Below are 16500 nucleotides of genomic sequence, written 5' to 3'. Positions count from 1 at the left end.
TTGCTATTATTATCCTCTATTGCCACAAAATGTTTATACTGAGATTCTACTATCCTAATTATTTTCTGTTTTAGCCCAATGTAAAATTAAATTGCCTTACACTCATAAGGATAAGTGCATGAATCCAAACATTTGTTGTTTTTTTTAAATATTTTAAGATAAATTTAAAACTGGGCATTAATAGTGCAGTTGTGGATTCTAATGAATGAAAAATGCTTGGAAGGGGTATGTTTGTTTAGCAATAATACATTTAATGAAATTTTAGTGGGATTAAGATTTTTTTTTATAGGTCTTTAACACGGAATAAGTCCATGAAGTCTATAAATCCCCCCCCCAAAATAAATTTAATTTAAAAATTCTCTATATTTTTGTGCAGAAACTACATTGAGATGGTCATTTTGTAATTATGCTAATTGCCAAGAGATTAGAATTTTTTTTTTTTTGCAATTTAAAAAAGTGCTGTCGTTTAGACGTTAAATATAATGTAATTCTACTTACAAATCTCAAAGCCATGCTATTGATAGGTATACAATCCATTATTTGGGATTTTTAATCATGCTATTATAATGTAAATGACTGAATATGTCAATAGTTCAAATTAATGAAATAGGGATTAAATTTGAAAAGAGGACTTTTCAGTTGTCTGTCAGGACAATTTGGAGTATGATGCAATGAAGGATGTCCAAAGTGCACTAAGAATTTTGTGTATGAAATAGAAAAGAAATAATCAAGGGTTGCATATTTATCGCTATCAAGTCATATTCTGTCACAGGCCAAAATGACTAATTGTGACAATGACATTTAAGGCTTTTTAAATAGATTCAGTTAAAAAAAAACTCCCACCTTCTGTTGACATTCCATTAAAGCATTACTATGCAAGGAGACTAAGTTCTGAATCAACAGGGATTCAGATCTGAGTATCAGTTAGACTACTTTTGGCATTACTTGCTTCCAAAATAAAATTGTTTCGGAAAAATTAAAAACCTGATGAGAGTTTAAAAATGATGTAAGTTGGCAGTTTTTACATTTTTGTTTTTCTATAAAATGATAAATTAAATTTTAAAGTAAATTGTTTTCAATTTTTCAATTAATTTTTTTTTAAAACAGTAGCTTGACTTTCACTTAAAGTATAACTATTTTACATTTTTCTTTGTTACTTATAAACTGGCCAAACAACTTAAGGAAAAGGTTGCAAAGGAGCCATGAATAATATTAAGTAAAAGGACAAGTAAAATACTAAAGCTTTTGAAAAAAATGTCAGATTTTGTCATTGAATTTTAAAAATTCTAACGCATTGACAGAGGGCTTAAATATTTTTTTTGATTGTATTTTAATGTAGGAAAGGACAGAGCTTTTCTCTGACAACACATTTTTATATTTCTATATTTTCGGCTGGGGGTATGTGAATTGTGTACATAAAAGCACAATTAGGAATACCCTTCATTAACAACATGCCTGTTTATAATACATTTAAAAAAAATGATGTGCACGATGAAGAATAACTAAGCCAATCAGGAAGACTGGTATCTTTAATAATGGTTCTTGCTGTGTAAACTCCATTGGTTGTATTTATTATTTTGATTATAGAATATCAATGGCTTGTTCACAGAAAGCTAATTTAATTTTGTCATAGAATTCTTTCAAGGAAACTATGAGTGTTTATTGTGTGATTTTTTTTGTTTTACTAGGCTAATAAAGTCACAGAAAAAAAGCTGCTATTCTTAATTTTTGTGATTTTTCCTTTACATTTACCATGTTTTTTAATGTCAAAAAAATATATATAATGTATAGCACTGTTTATAGTAACAGGTTTGTATTGAATTGTTTTGCATACGGTGACAAAAAAGTCTTATATATTTTGACCATTGTAGTGGGTATGCAAAACAGTCTTTAGGCATGCACTTAGGGTTAAATGAAACCATTCTCTCTAGTCACCTCTCGGGGATTTTCTCCGTGTCTCGTTCTTGAAAATCCAAGGGAATGTCATACTCTTTGTTCAATTAGAAAACGTAAATGAATGTGTTAGCATTTGATTTATTTTGCAAATAGGCAAGAGAGAATTTCTATTGGAAAAAAAAAATCTGAGATTAGATGATGATACATAGTTGATTTGATCAAAATATCATTAAAGCCTTAGCTGTTGTGTTATTTGTTAAATATAAACAAATATCGTTGTTGTATACCCTATATTGTGCACTTGAATAGAGGCTGTAAAATCACCCAAATAGAATTTTTAAAATGTATCAAAATAGTTTACACGTTTTAAAGGTTTTTATCAGAATTTGATTTGATTTTCTTTTACTACATTAACGGCAGAGTTTAAAAACTTGAATTCATCGGACCTTACTCATCCTTCTGACCAAATAATGGGTTAAGGATATAGAATATATTGTTGTTTAGCTACAAAAGACCAGTTTATCAATAGATCGATAACTCAATGTACATTCGAAAAATATCACGGCATAAGCTTTCTCAAGTTGTATAATTACATCAATGAAAGTCACTTTACACAAATTTAAAAACTTAGATATATCATAAATATGGTATTTTTTAAAAATATTAATTACAAATAAATTAAGGCATGAACACACCATCTCATCTACAGACCCTTTGTGTGCCTGAAGGCATGTGTATTCAGATATTCAGTTGCAAATGCTGATAGAGTGTGTGGCTTTTATAAATTAATTAAAACTAATATTCTACAGATATTTCAATGAATAAAACCAGATATGAAAACTTATCAAATTAGACAAATTTTTCACCCCTTTAAAGCAAGGGATATTGCGATGAATATCTAAAATCACATGGTCTAAAAAGAAATTCTAAAATTTTCTAGATGTTTACAAGTTAATGTAAGCTCTAAATATAGCGCACATTTATAGAGGATTCGTGGTTTGGAAATGATCCAAATCATGATTGTTTTTCAGTTTGTTCATACTAATTGGGATATTGCTGGAAATAATAATGCATTTTATTAGTAGATTCCTATATCATATCTTTAAGTTCTTTCATCAACTGTACTATAAGGGGTTTTATTTCAATATTTTCTGCTGCAAACTCCGATCAAATCCGCTCAGGTTTTTTACGCTTATCTATTATTACATTTCCCGAAAATTTGCTTTGCGGGAAAAAAATCAGATTTTCACGATTTTTTTGGGGATTTTTCATCCGATTTTCAAGGTTTTCACAATTTTTTTGGAATTTTCACCCAAAAACTCCACCAAAAAACATTGGGGTATTGCATGAAACCCAGTGCACATCCAAAAAATCATTGGGACTTCTCCCATTGACTTATATGCAACCTCGACAGGTCTGAGATGCGGGATTTTCAGATTCTGACTTTTCCATTGTCGCGGTTTAATAAATTTTGAAAAATTCATGATTTTTGCATTCGGAGTTTAGTAAATAACCCCCTAAAAGTATTAATATATACTGAAACAAGATGAAAAAATACACGTGAAGTATGTCCTTTTTTCATACTAGGTAACGTATGAATGAATCATTGAATTATATTTTTTAAAAATAAATAATTTCAGCGGACAACTTATTGATTTTTTTTTTAAATATTGAATTTATTTTATTGTTTTAATTTATTTTGTGACTGAATTGAAGTGAGTTTTGTGTTGTAAAAAATTTACACTTGGTTAATAATTTTTTAAATATAACATTTTATTGTTTTAATTTATTTTGTGACTGAATTGAAGTGAGTTTTGTGTTGTAAAAAAATTTACACTTGATTAATAATCTTTTAAATATAACATTTTAGCTTAGGGGGTTATTTATCTCAATATTTTTTGCTACAAACTTCGATCAAATCTGCTCAGGTTTTTTACGCTTATTTATTATCACATTTTCCCGAAAATTTGCTTTGCAGGAGAAAATCCGAAATTCAAGATTTTTTCAGATTTTTGTATCCGATTTTCATGATCTTTACGATTTTTTCAGAATTTTCACCCAAAAACTCAGAAAACTTTTGGGTGTTGCACAAAACCCAGCACACATCAAAAAATCATTGAGACTTCTCCCATTGACTTATATGCAACCTCGACAGGTCTGAGATGCCAGATTTTCAGATTCAGACTTTTCCATCCTTGGGTTTAATAAATTCCGAAAAATTCATCATTTTTTAAAAGTTCGATTTTATAAAAAAAATCACAAATTGTTCATGATTTTTGCATTCAAAGTTTAGTAAATAACTCCCTTTAAGTAGTTTGCGGATCAGGTGAGTACATAGTAAAAAGTATTTTAATTTAAATCATGAAAATTTGACATTTTTGTAGAGTGGAACTTATTTTTTTTTTACATTTCTGTCCTGAAAAACTTCTGAAAAGCTGCAAACATTGATTTAAGGGGTTGTTTACTAAACTCCGAATGCCAAAAACCTGAATAATTTGTGGGTTTTTTTTTTTTATAAAATCCGAATTTATTTTACCAAAAATCCGCCATCTCAGACCTGCCAAGTTTGCATATAAGTAGATGGGGGAATCAAAAAGATTTTTTGATCTGCGTTGTGTTTCATGCAATAATCCAAAATTTTCAGGTGAAAATTTAGAAAAATTCATGAAATTCTGAGTTTTCGGGTGGAAATTCCGAAAAATTCGTAAAATTCCTATTTTTCACGATTTTTTCCTGCAAACAAAATTGGGAAAGTGCATTAATAAATAAGCTGAGTTTTTTCAGGAAATATTGAGATAAATTCGGACTTTGATAAATAACCCCCTATATGTCTCATTTGGTGCTCATATGTTTGACATTCTCAAAATGATACATTTTTTCATAGATATATATATATATTTTTTATAAATTTTTCACTTCGAGATATCGTGGTCTCACGATGACGATCGGATCTTTTAAAAATCTTTACATCTATGGCCAGCTTTAGGAGCTGAGGTGCGTAAAATGAGCCCTGAAAACATGAAATGGAATATAAAAACATTTTATTGTTATTTGAGTATGAACTGTTTTTTACGTATGTTATATCATGTACGTTTCCATGCTAAAATGTTTTTTTACAAAGACACAAAAGGAAATGAATAATGTGCTATTGTTTTGTGTATTGCTTTTATGGATTGAAATGGAATACTTTGAATACAAAATGAATGACCCTAGTTAATTTTAAACATGTTTATTTCTATGATATTTATAGAAAATTGTGTTTTATTTTTGTGCACATTTATTCAGCTTCATTGGTTTTTGACATGACATTTTTAGCAGCATTAAAGTAAGAACTGAACATTAATCCACCCTGATACTAAAATTAGAAAGGCTTATCATTGACAGTGTTCTTTTGTCAGCACAGGGCAGTTTCTCTTGTCCTCTGGCCCCGCTAACTGGAGATATTTCGAGCTATCCACCCTGTAACAGAAGTGGATTAGTCAATAACACAATCAGATTTGTCAGGATTCCCATCCACTTGCTGATCACCTGTGCTGCTGTGTGATTATCCACTAAAACATGTACTTTTAGACCCTGGGGAACTGAGAACGGCCATGGGAACTGCATTTACAGGCAATCATCAATGTTTTTTTGTGTTTTTTTTATGACTCTATTTTTGTATTTCAGTGTTCAAAAAAAGTCTGCATTTACAAAGAACATGGGCCATGTCATTATTAAATGATGTGATAAGTTATAACTGCACTGCAGCCATCTTCCGGCTCTTCGTAATCTTCGTAATGAGAGTGGCGCAATCTCCGTGACTAGTGATGGGCGAATTTGGGGCATTTGGATTCGCTGAAAAATGTGTGAATTTCCAGCAAAATTCGGGAAACTGCAAAAAAATGTTTTTGTCGTCGGCATCCGTTTTTTTGGACTCCGGCGCACATTTTACGCTGGCGAATTTTCGAGGCGGTTTCGCGAATATATTCGCCAGCCGTGAATCGTGGGAATTCGCAGCGAATTCGCACCTGGCAAATAAATTCGCCCATCACTATCGGTGACTTCAGCATATGCACAGTTGTTGAAAAAACCGAAAATTGCTCCAAAAGAGCATGCACCGATACGGCACTTACTTCCCGAAGATTACCAAAGAGAAGAAGATGGCGCCCGTGAACTCCGCTGGACAGAATCTGCACAGAGTTATGGGCATTTGCCCAGGGTAGCAGCTAGGCTGGGGGGAGAGGAGGGAGGGGGGTCTATGTAGGGTGGGGGGTAGGGTTTTTTAAATTTAGGAATGAAATCTCCTTTAAGGGCAGATTTATTGAATTGAAAGTTTTAATTTTCAAATTCGAATTTCAAGTTTATTTTAGTGTAATTCGACTAGGGAATAGTCCAAATTCAATTTGAGTTTAAAATTTTTTTGAAATTAGAATTTCGACGACTAATCGCTGTCTAAAACCTGCCAAATTGGTGTTTTAGCCTATGGGAGACTTCCTACAATCAATTTGGAGTCATTTGGTGGACTTTTAAAAATTTGGAATTTTTTTGGCGAAAAAAATTAAATCGAATTGGATCTGAGTTTGCAGGTCGATTCTATTCACCCTAATTTTAAAAATTCGAATGTTTTAATATACCTTGAAATTCGACCAACCGAAGTTTTTTTTGGCCGAATAGGTCAGCTTTCAATCGAATAGGTCCATTTTTGATCGAATTTGAATTAGTGCATTTGAATCGTACCAATCAAAGTTTCCCCCCCCCCAAAAAAAACTTTGATATTTCAAAGTCCACCAATTGACTCCAAGTAGGTTCTAGGAGGTCCCCCATAGGCTAAAACAGTAATTCAGCAGGTTTTAGATGGCGAATGGTTGAAGTTCGAAGTTTTAAAGAGACAGTACATGATAAATTTCGATATTCGATTTTTTTTTAAAAAATTTCAAATTCAAATCGAATTTGGACTATTGCCTAAAAAATTAGCTCGAAATTCGATTTTTTTAATTTGAACATTCACTTTGACCTTTAATAACTCTGCTTCACATTTTTCTGGTCAAGGTTTTAAAGGGGAAAACACAAGTTTTTCATGAAAAATAAAACTTGCATTTTTCGGGATTTATTATACCCAGAGGCTGCTAAAAGTCTATTAGTAAATAACCCCCAAAAATCTCTTGTAGAAACACATGTGGCCCATGAATCTCAAGGTTGACACCACTGGTTCACTAAACCAAAAAAAAACAAAAAAAGGGTTAAAAAATGTCACAGAACTACATATGTACATTCTACAAATCCATGTACAAAATTTGAATTTGATTTTTTTATTCATTTAATCTCAAAAGTACTATTTATTATTTAATGGGTACAATGGGTACAACCCAGCGGAGCTGATATTGTCATTACGTCAGCGCAATATCAAAGGCTTGTCGCCCCTAATGGAGTAAGTATTAAAGGCACTGACTTTTTAAAAAGATTTTTCAATCAGTCTATTTGTTATTTTATCCCTTGATTTGTGATGATCAAGTCTTTTGGCCTGAGGGCCTCCGTTATTAGCCTGAGAATCTTCAAGCCTCCTGCCTTTATGGCTTCTGCAGGTGTAAACCAAACCTGATGAATGAACAAAGCGCAGGCACTTGGGATTAACAACGGCTTAACAAGTGAAAATGTGTTTAATTTCCCACAATCAATAGGTTAATCACCCATTATCAGATTTGTGACTCGTGTACTTGTTCAGAAAATTGTCCCATGTGCTTACAGATAACTGGTCATGTAATTAACTGCACCCTTAGAAAAGCTGTGGCTAGTGCCTGTCAATATCAGACCATCCTTACTTTGCCATAACAAGACAAATGTGGCTCTGGCTTTGTCTCAATCCATTTAGTTAAGTTAGAAAAGCATATGGACCAATCTAGGGATTTATTTTCTCTTCAGTGATCCTTGGTTTAGAATCTCAGCCTTTGATGGTTTTCCTTCCTACACTTTATTATTTACTAAACTCTGAATGCAAAAATCTCGAAAAATTCCCCCTAGATTTCCCCATATGATAAATCTGCCCACTTTGTTAGTTCAAATGCCACAGCTTTATAGATAGATATTTAATTTAGCCGCAAATGTTCCACTTTCTTGGGACATAATTTCGAATACACGTTACTGAATATCCCCCTCTAAGTTCCATGGCCTGTCGGAGAACTCCTCGTTGACTTTTAATATCCTTATAATTTACAGTAGGGGGTACATTATCCCTTATAATACATGAGTGATACTCAGAGTTCCCTGTATAACTCAGCCTGCAGCCTTGTGCCTTTATATGATCACAGAACAACCCCTCAGTGACTTCTAATATCCTTATCATTTACAGTAGGGGGTACATTATCCCTTATAATACACGAGTGATACTCAGAGTTCCCTGTATAACTCAGCCTGCAGCCTTGTGCCTTTATATGGTCACAGAACAACCCCTCAGTGACTTCTAATATCCTTATCATTTACAGTAGGGGGTACATTATCCCTTATAATACATGAGTGATACTCAGAGTTCCCTGTATAACTCAGCCTGCAGCCTTGTGCCTTTATATGGTCACAGAACAACCCCTCAGTGACTTCTAATATCCTTATCATTTACAGTAGGGGGTACATTATCCCTTATAATACATGCGTGATACTCAGAGTTCCCTGTATAACTCAGCCTGCAGCCTTGTGCCTTTATATGGTCACAAAACAACCCCTCAGTGACTTCTAATATCCTTATCATTTACAGTTGGGGGTACATTTTTCCTTATAATACATGAGTGATACTCAGAGTTCCCTGTATAACTCAGCCTGCAGCCTTGTGTCTTTATATGGTCACAGAACAACCCCTCAGTGACTTCTAATATCCTTATCATTTACAGTAGGGGGTACATTTTATATATATATATATATATATATATATATATATATATATATATATATATATATATATATATATATATATATATATATATAGTGTCACAGATCACATGGGCTTATAGCTTTATATTGAAGTTCCACACATAATTCAGGTCTACTAATTGAAGGTGGTAAAATAACTACTACCCCTATACTACATTTTTGAATTACAAGGTGTTAATGTTGTCAATAGAAGGTTTAAGTGTAAGGTTAAAAAAAAAAGCCATACCAGGCATCAATTAGTAACAGAGGTAACCCATAGCAGCCAATCAGCAATTAGCATTGAGACAGTAAAAATGATGAAATGTAATAGTGGGTTGCTTTTACCATTGGTTATACCTTTGGTGAGATTTTCCAGGTAAATGAGAAGCACGGGATCCTAGGTAGATGATATGACGCTTTATAATTTGTATAAACCTGTGAAATTCAAAATTAAAGGAAATATGTTGTTCCTATAGAACAAATCGTGGTTTCCCAATAAATCAATTTTCATTTTATCCCAATTATTGTTTTCTTTTTAACCCTAGTGTAATGTCCTTTATTTTGGAGTCACTTTTCTTTTCTCAAGAAATCCAATTGATTACTTGCCCTTTTGTTCTGAAATGGGAAGTACAAATTTGTACAAGTGTTTCCCTTCTTTACTGCTTGTCAAACAAACATTTCAAATAATCACTTTCTCTAATAAACTGCAGTTATTTGTCTTCCAGTCTCCTATTCTACTCCGGCCATGTACGTATGTTTAAAAGACTTGTTAATCTCTGTCTTTAGGGGGAAAAAAGTCTCTTCACTCCATTCCCTGTGGGACTATAGGGAAGGCGGTCCCTTATTATTTTGTCAGGTTTCTTAAAAGAGTCATCGACTAAGGCCACCGGACAATGTGAGAATTCCCTTTCAGCTGCGTGACCTTTGGGTTTGTACATAGAAATACGAACACCCGTTAAACTTACACAGGCCTGAATAAAGCATAATAAAAGAGGAATAGGACTAGGATATAAAAATATTTTTGGCTGGTCAACTAGTAAAGTTTAATTGAATTTTATGTTTTAAAAATATTTAAAACGAATTGAGATTTAAAAAGGAAGGAAAACGAGGAAAAGAAAGAAATAAGACAACCCACATTTTTTGGACCTTTCCTTCTTCGATAAAAAGTAAAAAGGAGTAAGGGTATTAGAAGGAAAGGGCGAAGTTTATTTTACTTTTTGGGAACAATACAAGCAGATGTCTGTTTATAGGATTACTTTATTCATCCTTCATAGTGGATGGACAATGATCCATTATTTGAAAATGAAAGAGGGAAAAAAAAATATATTCAAAGATAAATTGCAAAAATAACCAGAGTGTTTGTAGTGGATGGGCAATGGTCCATTATTTGTAAATAAAAATATGAAAGAAGAAAAAAAATTAATTCAAAAATTAATTACAAAACAATTACCAAAGTGTAAATAACAACAAAAATTACCAAAGACTTCGTAGTGGATGGGCAACGATCCATTATTTGAAAGTGAAAGAGGAAAACTATTTTAATATAAATAAATACAAAAATGTCTATGAACAATGAGACAATTTTTGAAAATAAAAGAGGAAAAATTTTTTATTTTAAGAAATAAATGACCAAAGTGGCCATAGTGGATGGGCTATGATCTATTATTTGGATGACCAAGAAATCATTATTTGAAAATGAAAAAAAAGTTAATTCAAAAATACATGACAAAGAAAACAACCAAAGTGTTCTTAGTGGATGGACAATGATCCATTGTTTGAAAATAAAAGGAAAATGAGGAAAATTAAGGTTTAAAAATGATATGAAAAATCTGTAAAGTGTTTATAGTACATGGGCAATTTTGCATTACTTGAAAATGAAGAAAAATATATTTTACAAAAAATTCATAAAATTGTCAATAAATGTGACCAAATAATTTTTTTTTCATTGGTTGAATTAGTTTTAAAGTAGTTTACAGCCATCGAGCAATGTTTTGAAAAACTAGGTATAAGTCGCCAGGCATTACTGTTTTATTCATAATATTTGTCACACCTAAAAAAATGGGTATGTCCAGGTACTTTCATAAATACTAAGGGGGTTATTTGTCAAAACCTGAATATGTCTAATAAAAAGTCCGACCAAAGTAGAATCCATGATTCAACCTTTTTTATTATTAAAAAAGCTTGATAAAATCGAGCGAAAACCCGAATCATATGATTTTTTCCAAATCACTCGATTTTTTCAGGCTTTTTCCCAAAAGCTCGAATTTTTCGGAATTTTGCCTGAAAAGTCAGAAATAGTTGGATTTTCAAGCTAATTCCAGCGCAGACCACAGAAACTTCAAATAGGATAGGGACCTTTCCCATTGACTAATATACAACCTCGGCAGGTCTGAGATGCTGGATTTTCAGATTCTGACTTTTTGCAGCATCGTGCTTTCATAAATCCCCAAAAATTCGAGGTTTTTTTTTTTTTGCTAAAAATTCCGATTTTATAGTAAAAAAAAAACCCTCACATTTTATGAGTTTCTTCCATTCGGAATTCAATAAATAACCCCCATAATGTCTATTTTTAAACAAAAATTTGAACACGATTAAATTGATATTAATAGCTCTGATCTAACGTCAGTATTGAATTCTTGATGTCAAATCTTTCGTTCCCCTATTTTTAATTCTCTTCATTACCTCGGTTCATTGTGGCAGAGTATTGAGGGCAAAAATACAGTATTCACTTTAAATAAAAAATATCATGGCAATTCAGATTATCTATTACCTATTACGACTTTTGGAGACAGATAATTTGGGAAATGGAATACATTTCCATGTTTATCAGATTTAGTATTAATTTAGCATAATACAGACATTCTCCGGTACATCCTATGCCGGCATCAGGGGGTATAGTTATCAAAGAGTGAAACTACAGCTCACCACTGTTCACTTGAGTGAAATTCCGAGACTATGGGATTTTTGGGAGTATATTTATCAGTAAGGGGCACATTTACTAATGGTCGAATATCGAGGGTTAATTAACCCTCGATATTCGACCCTCGAAGTTAAATCCTTCGAATGATTTAGTGCTATTCGTTCGATAGAACGATCAAAAGAATAATCATTCGATTGAACGATTAAATCCTTCGAATCGAACAATTCGAAGGATTCTAATCCATCGATCGAATGATTTTCCTTCGATCCCAAATTGGCTAGAAGGCCTATGGGGACCTTCCCCATAGGCTAAGATTGGTGCTCGGTAGGTTTTAGGTGGCGAAGTAGGTGGTCGAAGTTTTTTTTAAAGAGACAGTACTTCGACTATGGGATGGTCGAATAGTCGAAAGATTTTTAGTTCGATTCGAAGGTCGAAGTAGCCAATTTGAAATTCGAAGTATTTTTTTTTCTATTCATTGATTCGAGCTAAGTAAATGTGCCCCCATGTGTGAGATTCACTCACTAACAAGCTTTTAGAAATGAATAGAAAGTTGCAGAATTTCACTTCTGGAGAATTGTAGTGAACTCTAGTGTCACTCCTTGGTCACTTCCCTACACTCTCCCCTAATCCAACGTAATACTCATATACAACTTTTATGTCCCTTGAGGCCACTCTTTTTGTGAAGCTGTCGTGCCCATTGAATAAGATTGTCCCAAATCCTGTCTCATCCTCTCATTTATTTAAACAAAAATGGCAAATTTTACATAATTTAGCACTGCCCAATCCTCAATACACTCATTGACCAACATTCCTAAAGGTATAATAAATGATGACTTTAAAATCCATTTTCATTTAAATGCAGAATTTTCATCGAACTCCTCGCTGAGCAAAGCTTTGGTCTATACATTACAATCCTTGCCCCACCCAGTGGAGATTTAGTTCATGACTTACTAAGGAAAGAGAAGCCATTTCCAGGGAAATTCACATTTGAAATTCCAGGTTTATATATCTGTCTTGAAAGTGGGATACAGATCTAAATACATTTCAGATTTCCCTTTTATGGGGCAAATATAGCAACAACTTAAACTAGAGCTCATTTCACCCAAGGGGAACTCGCTAGTTTACTATTTACTTTTTAGGGGCATATTTTTGGTGCAAAGAGAATTTCTGTCTATTTTCATCGCTTGATAATTATGTCCCTTACAAATCAAATACAAGTGATTAGAGAGCTGTTCCATGTCTCTTTTGGAATCTGCTGAATTCTATTTTCACCCTTTTATGGCTTTAAATTTATCAAAGATGGAATGAGTAAAATCGTATGAAGGCGACCCTTTTCATCTCCTGCATTTAATCTGTATGTACAATGCTTATCTTATCATTTTGGGTCCCTATAGCATCCCTATTGCATCCTTCCTAAAGATTTTCCAGCCTGCCCAAATGAGCCATCATTTTGGCACAGTAAGTTGCCAACTCGATTACGAAAGGCCAATGTCTGCATATGTGAAACCGTGGGAAAATAAGGGTAACAATGACATCTCACAGGCAAAACACTTATCTGCCTCAGACCAAAATCCTCAGTGCCCCGATATTAATAACAACTGTTCCTTGAAACCTTATTATCTCTCTAGATTGTTAGCTCATAGGGACAGACATAGCCAGGAGCCTTGTCTTTTGTATTTAATGCTCTTATCTCCTGCTGTCAGCAACAGGGCCAGGGGCAACTGTTTTATCCTTAAATTCCAGTTTAACAATCCCTTCCCCTCCGCCCTTTAGAATAAATCCCGACACATGTGACATATGGAGGAAGCAGAGAGAAGATCTCAGATGAAAAACTTTCACACTCTCTGCCAAGGTGCTAAGACTTAATTAGACACCAGATTCTCGCAGTCAATTAAAAATAAATGCCTCCAAAAATATAACCAGCAGGAAACGGAAATTTAAAGGAGAGCTCCTGCCGAAACCAATGCAAAAGTTAATCCTGATCTGATTAATCGGGGGGTAAAGATCTCTTCGGAGTTGTGATAACTCTTCCCTCTTGCCCTCGTTTTGTGATGTCACAAAGGGAAACTCGGAGTCTGTCAGTCATGGAAAGAAGGGTCTGTAATAAAAAGTTAAAAAAAAATTATTTAAAGGGGTCAACAGAGCCGGCATTCCAGATGGGGGAGAAATTGTGTTTTTATAAGAAAAATGTCATGTTAGTCAGTCCTTTTGGACAATACAGTAGATAAGTGCACAGTACAGCCCTATTTCTTAATCTTGGGTCCTCCGATGTTGTTGTGCTAAGATTCCCAGCATCCTTCCAAATATAACCATGGGGTAGGTGTAGCCCAACAACCCACCATGTGCCTAGTGATATGTGTGCTGATCCAATATGTGCAGGACCCATGCAGTGTGGGACTGGGCCAGCAGGACATCGGAAAAAAGTCTGGTAGGCCCTTGAGGGTCCAGCCAACCCAGACTTGCTCCCCGCAAACCCCACCCTGAACACACCCTCAAGAAGGTATGGAGCATGGGGAGGGGCAGTGTTAGAGTCTTTAGCATATAATGGAGGTAGGAGTTTGCAACTGGGGTGTAGATGGTGGCAGACCCGTGGCCCCTGGACACCCCAATCAGACACTGAACTCATGGCTTTCCAGTGTTTGGGTTGAGTGGGGTCACTAGGTACACAGTAATTGTTAGCTGTGTGCTGAAAATGATTCTGCCGGGTTCTCTGCCAATCATTGGTGGATTGTGCTGACCTCATTGCCCTGACATCATCTCTGATGTCACTGGAGAGATCGGGCATGGGTTATAAACTTCACTCTCAACATTGGGCAGTGTTGATCCCAGGTTGAGAAACAGTTGGTTAGAAAATTCCCAACTTGGGCATCACTACTAGGCCAAGGCTAAGAAATACGGCCTTATAGGATAAGTAAACCTTTAAAATAAGTGAATGTAAAATTGATGAGAGTGCTATTCTAAGCACTTTTGTAATTTACATTCATTATTTATTCTTTTTTCATTCCAAGATATTAAGGGATACATGTACTGTTACTATGAATGAATTTAGTTACAACAGCGCCACCTGCTGGTCAGTTTCCCACCAGTCTGACCAGCAAGTAGTCAAGGAAGTTGTCAGGAGAAAGAAAGAGGCTGCTCTGATGTTCTTCTGCTTAGGAAAGATTTGAGAAAGGTTTTTATAATTTTCCTAAGCAGAAGAACATCAGAGCAGCCTCTTTCTTTCTCCTGACAACTTCCTTGACTACTTGGTGGTCAGACTGGTGGGAAACTGACCAGCAGGTGGCGCTGTTGTAACAAAATTCATTCATATTAACAGTACATGTATCTCTTAATATCTTGGAATGAAAAAATAATAAATTAATGTAAATTGCAAAATTGCTTACAATTGCACCCTCATATTTTACATTCACTTATTTTAAAGGTTTACTTATCCTTTATGGTCTTATAAGGATGCCTAAGAACATAAGATTGCCTCACCAAGACTTCCAAAGAGCAGCACCATCTAGGGGTGATTCACAAAAAAAGGTGGTGTTTTATAGGCACAAAGAAAACTGTTATATCTCAGCTAAGACAAGCAATATGGCAGCTCCCATAACTGATAATATTTAGAGAATGCAGAGGGAGGCTCCTTGAGACAGTTGAGGAGGCCAGGAGTATAAAGGGACCAGTGTGACTTATGTGCAATGAATTCTTCAAAATCATAATCTTCCCAAAAAACTGTGACCCCTAAAAAGCTTTTAATGTAAGTACACCCTTACAGTAATATTTGAAGCAATACTCATAAATCTATTTGCAATTGGTCAGCTTTTTGTGTGTGTGTAATTTATGAATTATTTGTTGTTATTGTTATAAAGCTCTCTTTGCCTTTATGTTCTTATTGGCAGACTTATGGGAAAAAAGTGAGCCAGAAATAAATGTAAAGGAAGTGTTAAACATGGATGGTGTCTGTTTCCTGAATGCGCATGTATTTCAATGAAAAAAATAATATGAGGATACAGAATCATGTATAATACAAGTATAATATATGCTATTATATATGAGCCCATACAGTAGGCAGGTCTGGACTGGCTGGTAATGCTGATGATAATACAGTGCTAGTTAGTAGGGTAATATGAACTGGAACTCTAACACATCCCTTTATTACAACACCATCTTGTGGTCATACTTTGAACTGCAGTTACAGTGGGAAAAATGCCAGAATTAGCAGAATATTGGCGTTTAGGAGGTTCTGCCTAAATATACGGAAGGTTTTTTTTTACAGTGAGAGCTGTGAAGATGTGGAATCCTACCCCTGAATCAGTCGTACAAGCTTATATATTAGATATAGCTTCTAGTACAAGTGCAACTATCCCGTTTTTCGCTGGACAGTCCCGATTTTTACAGCTCAACCCGCAGTCCTGGATTGTTACTGAAATGTCCTGACTTTCTCTTTGAACTCATGCGCTGAACAGCCAGAAAAAGATACAAAGTTTCTAAAACTTAATTGGCTTTTGGCAGAGAGCCCAGAATACATGGCAGGTGCACTTAGATACTTTTGTAACAATTTAAGATAAGCAAAGAAACTATTGTAACAATTTAAGATAATCAGGTCTCTTGGGGAAACTGTGAGTTGCAGCTTAAAGGGCAATTCACCTTCATTAGCAAAACTGTAATAACACATAAAAACCACAGAAATGTATAAACAGTGGTTAAGGAGAGCACTCAGAGATAGTGATGGGCGAATAAATTCACAAGGCGCGAATTTTCAGCGTATTTCCGTGTTTTGCTGCTGGCAAATAAATTCATGAAACTGTAGCGAAAATAGTTGG

This window comes from Xenopus laevis, chromosome 8S (assembly GCF_017654675.1).
Source record: "Xenopus laevis strain J_2021 chromosome 8S, Xenopus_laevis_v10.1, whole genome shotgun sequence".
Lineage (NCBI taxonomy): Eukaryota > Metazoa > Chordata > Amphibia > Anura > Pipidae > Xenopus > Xenopus laevis.
This window is presented reverse-complemented; position numbering follows the sequence as displayed.